A 10,493-nucleotide genomic window follows, 5' to 3' on the forward strand; every position below is an offset into this window, starting at 1 on the left:
AGTGCCACCCACCCTTCCCTCAACAGAAGACCATGTGCTATATAATGCCAAATGCAGGCACCAGCAGCACAACTCGGTCTGACATCATTCCTTCCCTAGTGTCACCCACCCTTCACTCGAAAGGAGACCAAATGAGGCTATCACTACTTGTACTCAAGCAGTGGGGCCAGAAGATGCTTTCATCCATCGATGCCAAGTCGTGGATCATGTATTCAGCCAGGTTTAATTAGTGCAATGGTGTTTGACATGCCAGCGCACTCAGTGAGAATATGTCTCACGGCTTCCAAACAGTTGGGATGTTTAAAGCCACCGCAAAATCTTTCACACCACATCATTTTTAGAGCAGGGACAGAATTTGCCAAAACAGGCAGACGACGTAATGGAAATAACAGTATAAATCTGCGGGGGTTTCCCGAGCGGCAGAAACTGTGGCTGGCACACCCGGAGTATACAGCATGTATGAAACGTGATGGTGAGATTTAAGCCCCAGCAAGCGTGTGTAATTATGTCTCTTGTCCCAGTCCCTTAGTTTAATTTTAAATTCTTTGCAAAGCGTCGGCCCTTTGGGTAACTCAAGTCTCGCTTTGGAGCCCAGTGAGTCACTTATAGCTGCAGATTGTACTGTACACATATGGCGTATGCTCCCCTGCTCTCCACATCATAATGCCAGTAGTCCCAGCAGTAAGACACGGACGCTGTGGGGTGCTCTGGACCTTCAGCTGGTCATGTTTCATGTTTTATATTGTGCTGGCCGAATTTCAAATCAATCCTGTGCTGGGGTAGCCAGTCCCCCTACTTTCAGAGAGTGAGTCTACAGCAGTGGAGGCTGGTGATTTTGAAAGGTGGTGGGGCGTACATTTCTCTGGGCGAATTTTGGAGCGAGCGAGCCCAACTTACATCAAGGGGTGTGCATGGAGGACGTTCTCCCACCGTGAACAATTTTGAAACATTGGTTCTATGGTGTATGCATAAAGAAATTGATTATATAGTTATCCAGAAATGATATATCAGTAATATATCTAATATCCAGTAGTTTCCCATTTTATTGAGCAGCTTGATAAGCCAAAAAATTCAAAAGTATGATCTGGGATAAAATGCTCAACGGACGTGGCACTAGAATGGCAGGATTTTTTTGGGTGTCATAGCACAAAAATAAGCAAGCACAGATTAAAGAAATCAAATGGTGTATTTAAGATTAAGAAACGTGTTTCACTATGCAAATGCCTTTTCATTGTTACATATTTAACTGGAAGCGGAGCATTTAGCAAACCGTGCTGCCAGCATGTGAGAAGCCAATTTTTAAGAGAGATGGCCCCTGACCAAAAGATATTCGTAGTCTTATCCCATATTTACCCCGAAAAGACAGGTTAAGCCAAGAAAAGAGACTGTAAAACGTTACGTGATTGCTGGCTGGTCACTCAGAGGAGTACCTTTTAGACTGTTGGAGTGTCCTTTGCAGGGGAGAGTAAACCACCTATTATGGATATAATGTTCACTGTTCCTTTCCCCCACCCCTGGGGATATCTATGGACCTGAATATTGAAAAATACACTGGGACGGGGAAGAGGGGGGTCGGCTGGATGGATAGATGCAAACTGCATGGTCCTACGCTAGTGGCAAGCCCTCATACAAATTATCATTTTACAAGGAACAGATACACCAGAGAAAATGTATCACATTCATAGAGCAAGAAGAGTGCATGTAATAAACTTGGATTCTCAGTAAGCATACCATGCTGCATCGAAAGTCACCACATGGTGCCCACAACGTAGGTATACCCATCTAGTCACCGAGTTACCTGTGAGTTGATTTTTATGATCTTCAACTCTTTCCTGCAAATTGATCTTGTAGTGTGCCTTGACATCCACAGCCATCGTTCTCAGTGAAGTAATTCCAAAAACATAGTCAGTCTTACAAAAGAGGCACAATCCCTCCTCCCACCCACTTCAGCTGATTTCAGTTCTCCAGTCTCCATGTCTCTTCAGGCTAACAGTTCAACCAATTACATATACTCCATACAGTATACACCATACACCAACAAGGAGTCCTCACTATTCCCAAACCCTCACTTTACCCCAGCCAAATGACCCACCTCCAAATCTCCAATTACATTACACTACACACAACTAGGGGCCAACAATCACTTGGTAATTTTATACCTTCCCGTACACGATTTAGCTTGGCGGACCTAACATGGAGAAGGGTGGATGGTGGAGGCACAAGCATATTGCAAAGTGTCACTCGCATATCTCAGACATCAAAACAACTCTAACCTATAAGATATTCACAGTCATATTTAAGACCAACCCAGTAATGAGAGTGGGTGCGGATGGAGTGAGAAGAGAAGCCTTGATACAGTTTAGAAAGCGAGGACCATCTTAAGGTATTTCATGACCTGGCCAAATTCCCCTTCCCTAGATATTCAGCAAAAATAGAACTTTCTGGTCCCCTCTGTGTCTCACAATTCTTAGCATGCCATGTAGTGATCAAATTAAGCATGTGTATTCACAGAGGTTTCTCTGATCCCCCAATTCATTTATTATCAAGTTGCAAACATTCCGTTTTCTAGCTGCTAGCTAAAAAGTATTTTGCCACCTCAGTTGTAAACATCCACAGAGCACACCATTTTGTTCTTGCCAAGAGTAAAATATCACTAGCCGCATCAGTCACCACTAACTCCTTCAGACACACAGTGGGCCCAGACACTTGCATTAGGGCACCCACTACCAGAAGCTCAATGTTTCTAGAGCCCTGGTACTTTCTAGGCAAGACTACTGCAACAGCCTCTCCCTTAATCTACCCTCTTCCTATCTTCCACCTCTCCAGCTAATGCAGAATAGGGCTGCAAGTCTTATCCTTGGCCTCAAGCACAGGGACCGTATCTCTCTAGCCCTAAAATCTCTCCACTGGCTCCCGGGTGCTGCAAGGATCAAATTCAAATCCCTCTGCTTCATCTATAAGGCTATATGGGGCAGGGGACCGTGCTATCTACAACATGCTCTCACCAAATACTCTCCCTCCAGATCTCTATGATCTTACGGATCCAACTCTCTGCATGTCAATCGCCTTCATTCTCCGCCCTCCCCCTGAACTCGCCATTGGGCACCCATTGGCCTGTGCTGTCCCACAGGCCTGCAGTTATTGTATTGGCAGGTGACCATGCTTTACCAAGTAGTCTCTGCCAAGCACTTTACTGTTGCCTTGCAACTGAATCTCTAGCAATTCTACATCTGTGGTACCTCTAGCACTTACCCCCTCCCTTGTCCCTTCTCTCTCTCTGCACTTGCACCTTCTGAATGCTCACAAGGCCTAGTAGAACCGCCAGGTCTTTGTTCCTCATTGTTATTGTATTTGCCTTTCATTCCCCTCTCTCCCCACCCCTTTGACCTGTGGGTGCTGTGAAACACAATTTCTTGATGTATATGTGTCTTACAAATGCACAATTAATACAAATACTTTACCCAAATAGTTAGAACCATTCTCCTCCACCAGACACCAGATATGAGGGTGCGTCAGTGGCGAACTTTACATAACGGAAAGTAGTAAATGCCAGTGGAAATGCAGGGGAAGAGACGGGACATAAGTCAGTGGCTTAGAGTGGGTGAAAAACATGCACAAACACAGGTCACCTGCTCAAGGACACACCTGGGTGAAGGTGGATCGGGGAATGTCATCCAAAAGCACAATACTCCCACACCCCCAGTCCTGAAAATGCATGTACCATGCCTACCTGGTGCATTCCCCCCACCAACTGCAGCCCTCTTCTGCCACCTTGGCCCACTGCACTCTTTTGCACATTCCACCCCACACACCATAGAACGCCAGTACGGGTGCTCTCTTACCTGGTTGTACTTGTGCTCCTGGTCCATAGGGGACTTCTCGAGGCTGACGAGAAGGTGCTCAAAGTGGCTCCTGCCCAGGGTGCTCCGCTCCTCCAGCTTTGGACTGTGATACGCTGAAGCCTCGTTCACTGCAGGAGAGAGAAGGACAAAGGTCAGTGACTTAGAGGGATGGGTGAAACCCCTGAATGCCTCCCCCCAGAAGCCCCAATGAATGGCTGGTTACATGGGGTGAGATGGAGCAGATAGCATGGAGGGGCAGGTTATATTATGGGGAAGGCGCAGGTGACAATAGTGAGAAGGGGCACGTTGCAGGAAGAAGGAGCAGGAGTGTAGGGGAGAAGGTACTGCTGACATGGGGGAATGGGCACATGACATTGAGGGCTGATGGTACAGGTGAGGAAGAAACTGTTGGCACATGGGGAAGTGGCAGGTAATGCAAGAGAGAAGGGACTGGACACATGGGATATAAGGGGGAGAAGGAATAGGTAACATGGTGGGGGGGAGCTGAGACATGGCAAAGAATAAAGAGGTGACAGGAAAACCAAAAAGAAGTGACAGGTGACAGAGCAGAAGACGCTGGTCACATGGGTGCAAGGAAGGCTTGCACCTGGGAGAAGGGGCAGACGATATGGAAGGAGAAAAGATGGGGAAGGGGCAGGTGACAGGGGGGCATCAAAAGGGGACTCAGCAGTTGCCCCCATATTGCCAGTCAGTAGTCTAACAACACAGCAATATAATACTTTAGACAATACTTACATTCTGGGGCTTACAGTGTGCACTTTGCAGCGCTCGTCTTACAAGATGTGTTTGCTGGAGCCTGTCCGGCTGTCACTTCCATTGCAACAAACAAACCACCTCTTGTACCCATGCCTGTGGCGTACCGAGCACGGGGCAGCATGGCCTGCCAGTGGCTCTTTCACTAGCCAGACTGGGGGATCTGGGAGCAGGACACCTCTGCCCTTTGGTACCCTCTTTAACAATGAGAGTGCCAAATGGGAAATGAGTCCCACTGGCAGGACAATGAGGGTACCGAGCTGGAGGCGTTCCTGCTCAGTGCCCGCATTGTCCTGGCAGCAGAACACCATTCCCATTCAACACATTCTTTGTCAATAAGGGTGACGAACGTGAGAGGTGTCCCACTGCCAGGATAATGTCCCACGGAGCTGAGGGCAGCAGAGAGGCTCTCCCGAGGACATGATATGCTGCTGTGAGTCAACAGAGCATCACAATGTGAGCCATTAGGCACTGATGGGAGGGAGGTGTCCCTTAAGAAATGTGAATGGGGGTGATCAGACGCGAGATGGATGCACACATTTTGGCATTGATGTGAGCCTAACAAATCCCCCTTGGGTTTTTAAGTCATAGTCATTATTTTACAAGGCATGCAGCATTATGCGGCATAATACTGCATAGCTAATGGAATCATGACTATGGCTTTAAAACCCAAGGGGGATGTGTTAGGCTCCCTTTAATGCTATTGTGACTTTACATGCAGGATGGGGAGAAAGTCATAATCTTATTGCCCAACGTATTTCTATGACAATGTATATAGTGCAAAGTGTGTTTAATATGAAAGGCTAGTTTATTGTGAAATGTGGTGTGCTTCCAAGGCATTGCAATAATTTAAGTATTATTTATGATATGATATGGCATTTATAACGCGCCTATACACAAGTGTTTCAAGGCGCGACGAGGCAAGGGAGGGGAACAGAGGGAAGACGAGACAACAATCTTACTAGGCCAGGTGGCATTGAGATCACGCAAGTGCAGGGGAGGTGGGGAAGGGGAGAAGTGCAAAGGGAGAGTGAGAGGGGAAGTGCAGTACATAGGATAACTGTCATAAATATGAAAAATAAATAGGAAGTGCCATCAGCTGGTGGCAGGTGCGAAGGTAAGTGCAGACGTCAGGTGTCAAGTGCTGGTAGGGGGGCAGTGGAATGCAGAACAGCCCCAGAGTGCTGGGGGGCAGTGCAGGTGTGTGTGCGACTGGCAGGGAGGGGATCTGGGCCCGAGAAAAGAGGGTAGCCAGTTAACCAGTGCAGTTTCAGTATCGGCCAGGGGTTCAACAGTGAAGAGGAGGAGGGAAAGCGGAGGCAAAGAGGAAGGTCTTGAGGTGCTTCCGGAACTGGAGATGCTTGTCCTCAATTTTCAGAGAGGCAGGTAGGCTGTTCCAGAGGAAGGCCCCAGCCGAAGAAACAAAGAAACAGATCTATCACCAACTCGTTGCTTGGAGAAGCGACTGATCCTGAGGGAGTTGGAGGTGGATGAGCGAAGAGCTCGAGTATTGAGGGCCCTCAAGCACCTGAAATGCATTGGATAAAATTGATAAAATTGTGCTATACACATGACAAGTACAATACAATACAAAGCATAACCTTAATAAATATCTATGTCAACTAAACCTGAGAAGATGTGTTCAGTTGCTTAAATTGCCCACATCTCGGTTTCACCATTTAATCAAAGTGTGTGATCCTGGGCAAATCATTTGATCTGCAGCTCTGTAAGCGATTCACTTCATAGCTTATGCTAATATGTCGTGCCATCATAAAAAACCCTAATGACTATAGAGTTGTTTCATACATAATAATAGTGCAATATATTTTGTACCACAGTTATTTGCCACTTGACGTAACTATGGCAACTTTTTCTGAAGTCATGTTCATGGTGCCTCCAGGTATCACAGACTGATGATGCTCCTTGCAAAGGATTTTTCTGCAAAGCTACCTGTGTTAGTGCACTCCATATGCATATTAGGAGGTTTGCATATATTTTGTCCCACGGAGCTCTAATAAATGAGATTTCTGCATCAGTAACCGTCCTACAGTTTATATGTTAAAATTCCATCTGCCACTAATTTTACCAAAGGGGGGAAAGTAGCAAGGTTTTTTCATGGCTCACCTCCACCCGCCCCTCACTGCACTTACAATGGTGTATACTCCCCTCTATTCTGGCTGCACAATTGTCTGTTCCATACTAGCTTGCATGACGACATTTGGTTTCCAAGGGCTATGTAAAGTGTGTGCACATTTATACAATACTTCCACTATAGCATTTGCACTGTTGTTTTGCACACAAAACCCCGTCTGGGGCGCATGCGCACTTTACAAAGGTTGGACCGAAGGTGAGGCGTAGGTACATGGAGAGTTTTGCCGAGGCTACTAGGACTCTGGGAATGAGTACAGGTGTCCAGGTAGCTGTCATTTGCCCATCCGCCCCACCGAAGCACTGGTACTCACTTCATTAACATTAACCTCCCACGGGTAAGGACACTCACAGAGTTGAGCCACAGGTGCGTTATACACTGAGCTACCTGACCACCCGGCCATGACATCAAGAAGCATACACACGCATAGACATCCAACGCAGGTGTAAAATAAAACCGTAATAGACAGTAAAAAGCTGAACACTACAAAGGACTTTTAAATCTTTCCCTGATTATGTACTCAAGTGGGTGTCCAGCCAAGAAGACAGTGTGCCTCTCTACACGTGTACCCAAAGATAGGCCTCCGTTTTGTATGACACACATCACCCTTTATGCTATCTAAGGTCACTGTTGAAAGTTAAATAAATGTTACCACATTTCTGTATAATAATGTAAGCAATAAAACTGCTGTATGACGATCAGAAACCACTGCAGACCTGCAATTGCAGCAGATTACAGCAGATTACAGCAGGCATGAAGCCTGTCATGTGGCACCGTTTCTCGCGCCGTCCTAAATTTACCCAAAATACGAGAGGATAGACTGCATAATGCACAGGCAAACATACATGACGTACACTTGGCGAAACCATGCAAAGCACACACAAAACAGAATGTACTAAGAGTGCACATGTATGTAAAGTGCACATGTAGCAGCTAGCTCATTCAGACAATGCACACACATGACCCAGATCACCCAATTCAAGTAAAGGCCTGTATTCATCTATAATCGGTATGCACAGTGGATAGTCTGAAGGGGAGAAGTTCTTACCACGAAGGAGACCAGGAGAGTTTTTTCACGAGCCAGGCCCCTCACAGCAGACCCTGAGGACGTCCTGCTGCATGCGATCCATGTCCCTCACAGCAGATTCGGAGATCCTACGAGCCAGGCCGCTCACAGCAGATCCTGAGGTCCTGCTGCCTAATGTGTGCACTCTGTGCCGCAGGCTGGGCTGCAGGCAGGGCACGTGCAGTTTCAATCCGGTGCCCCCAGCCGAGGAGGCCCTGCGCAGGGGCGGGCCTGGCCCAGCCCAGCTGCTGGCGAAGGAAAAAAAAATGGCGGTGCCTCTGCAGGGCTCGTGACGTGCGGTTCCAATCTGGTGCCCAACCAGCCCAGGGGGCCCTGCGCAGACGTGGGCCCAGCCCAGATGCTGGGGAAAAAAGAAACGATGGTGCCTCTGCCTCGGTCAGTGGTGGCAGCCAATTCAAGGCAAACCACCCAGGCGGAGCGGAGGAAAATCACGCGACGCAGTGTAACACACTGTATCCTTCCACTCAAAAAGAGGCCCTACAGGCCAGAGGCCTACCGGGGGATGTCCTGCTGTCCCGGTGGGGCAGTCCAGCCCTGGGGACGCATCATAAAACAAGATATTGTAGGTGTAAGGACACAGGGAGTAGAAATGAAACAAGCTACTTTGTGGGTCTGCCGATATACAACGGGTTACTGTATAATGGAAATAGCTACCAAATACACCTATACACACTTGGGGTGTATTGGCTATGCGGAGGGTGGTCATATAAAACATTGCCAAGACAATGGGTGGGGTCTGCACCATAGGGCATTTGTGACCAAATGTGACAGTTTTAGTATTAAATAAAGGGGTACACAGGACAAAAAGGGACGGCAGGGAGAACCCACTGGTGGTACGTAACTCAGGGTTCCACCAATTTGTAAGAATATTGATCCCATCACTGGGAATATCTGAACTGGAAAGGGCCATAGTGAACATATCTGCCTCATTAGAACTGTTTGCCAATGCTACAGCAGACGTATTAGGGCACATACAAAATGAGATACATAGCATAGGGGCAACTGTTATGCAAAATAGGATGGCTTTAGATTTACTTTTAGCACACAAAGGAGGCGTGTGCGCTACTTTTAACAATTCTTGCTGTGTATATTTGGAAGATGACATCATAACAAAAGACATCGCAGTAATAAAACAACAGGCAAAGATATACAAACAGATAGCTTTGGATGGCAGTCGATCAATGGATTAGTGGGCATGGCTAACAGGGCCTATGGGAGAACGTGGACACAAAATTGCAGCAGGCATCATGATCTTGGTAATACTATTAATGTGTATATTTTGCATCATCGCTATTATAAAATGTATAGCTAGGGAGGGTATGAAAAATGTAGAAATGAGAAATATTAGGCAACACTTGTAAAAATGAAAGAGATGAAAAAGAAAAGTGGGCGTATGTTACGTGATCTAATTATGTGTTTTTTCTATTTTCTCTGAGGCCCCTGCGCAGGAGGAGATGGGATCTGGCACCGGCAAGGTCACTGTGGCTGTGGAATGCGTGACCGTCATGCCTCCAGGGATGGAAAAACATTTCTGAGAGAATGTACACAGACCGAACAGTGCCTAACAAGCTGTAACCAGAACCTATGGCCACATTGCCTTGTGCTCAGGAAACAGTCCATTATAAGAACTTGAACAATTTTATCGCTTGGGTTCTGATTGCTACACTCCATACATGGGCCCGGATACAGGCCGCGGGCAACCCCTTTGACATGAGTAATGTTGTTTAGGACTGGGATTTCATTATATGTAAATACCCTTCTACCTCTGGTCTACCGTGTGCTTATTTCGGAGTGTTGCTGAGTGTGCAGTGAAGCAGGGCGATTGCAGGAGGGAGCAGGGCAGACGATTGTAACATTACGATTGTAACAGACATTAGCTTGGACAATGACAGTGACTGGGGGGACTTTTTGTATTGTTGCATGTAGCAAAACTGTGTTACTAAAGACTTCACAGGATAATGGGAGAGGTCGAGAGTCAGGCATCGCAGGAGTATTATTAGTGAGGGGTTCAGTTTGGGTAAAAGCATTTCTGGCATTGGGGGCGTGAAAGCAAACCTTACCATAGTGGTATCGGTGGGAAGGGTTTGAGTGCAGCGATTTCTTGCTGCTTCAATTAAAGCCAAGACCTCAGTCAGTCCCATAGTCGTAGGAACGCAAGGTGGAATGCCTTGAATGCCGTCCCAGCCCCGACTGGCCCAGACTATCTAAGCTGGTCCGCGCTGGTGTGTTTGCACCTGATTCTGATATAAATACGAGGGAGAACTACAGGATTGATGGGAATTGTAGTTTTTCCCTCAATCCAGTGCGTGCAGGAGCAAAGAAGAGCTTCTGATTCAGGTCGCACTTATTAAACAAGTTAAAAGAAAGCAGCAACCAGGCAATCAACAGAGTATACTCTGGGGAGGGTACAAAGGGTAAAATAGAAATAAAAGCAATAAAAATGGAGCGAAGAAAAAACAATGATTAAATATGCATTATGAAGGCAAACGAAGTAGCAGCACAGAAAACTAAAAAGAATACGAGCAGTAAGAACAGACGGAGGGCTAGGGCTTTTATAACTAGCCCAGACTGCCTAAGCCCATCCGTGCCAGTGCATTCACGCTGAATTCTGATGTAAATATGAGGGAGAACTACAGGATTG

This window comes from Ambystoma mexicanum, chromosome 2q (assembly GCF_040938575.1).
Source record: "Ambystoma mexicanum isolate Mex_15411 chromosome 2q, UKY_AmexF1_1, whole genome shotgun sequence".
Lineage (NCBI taxonomy): Eukaryota > Metazoa > Chordata > Amphibia > Caudata > Ambystomatidae > Ambystoma > Ambystoma mexicanum.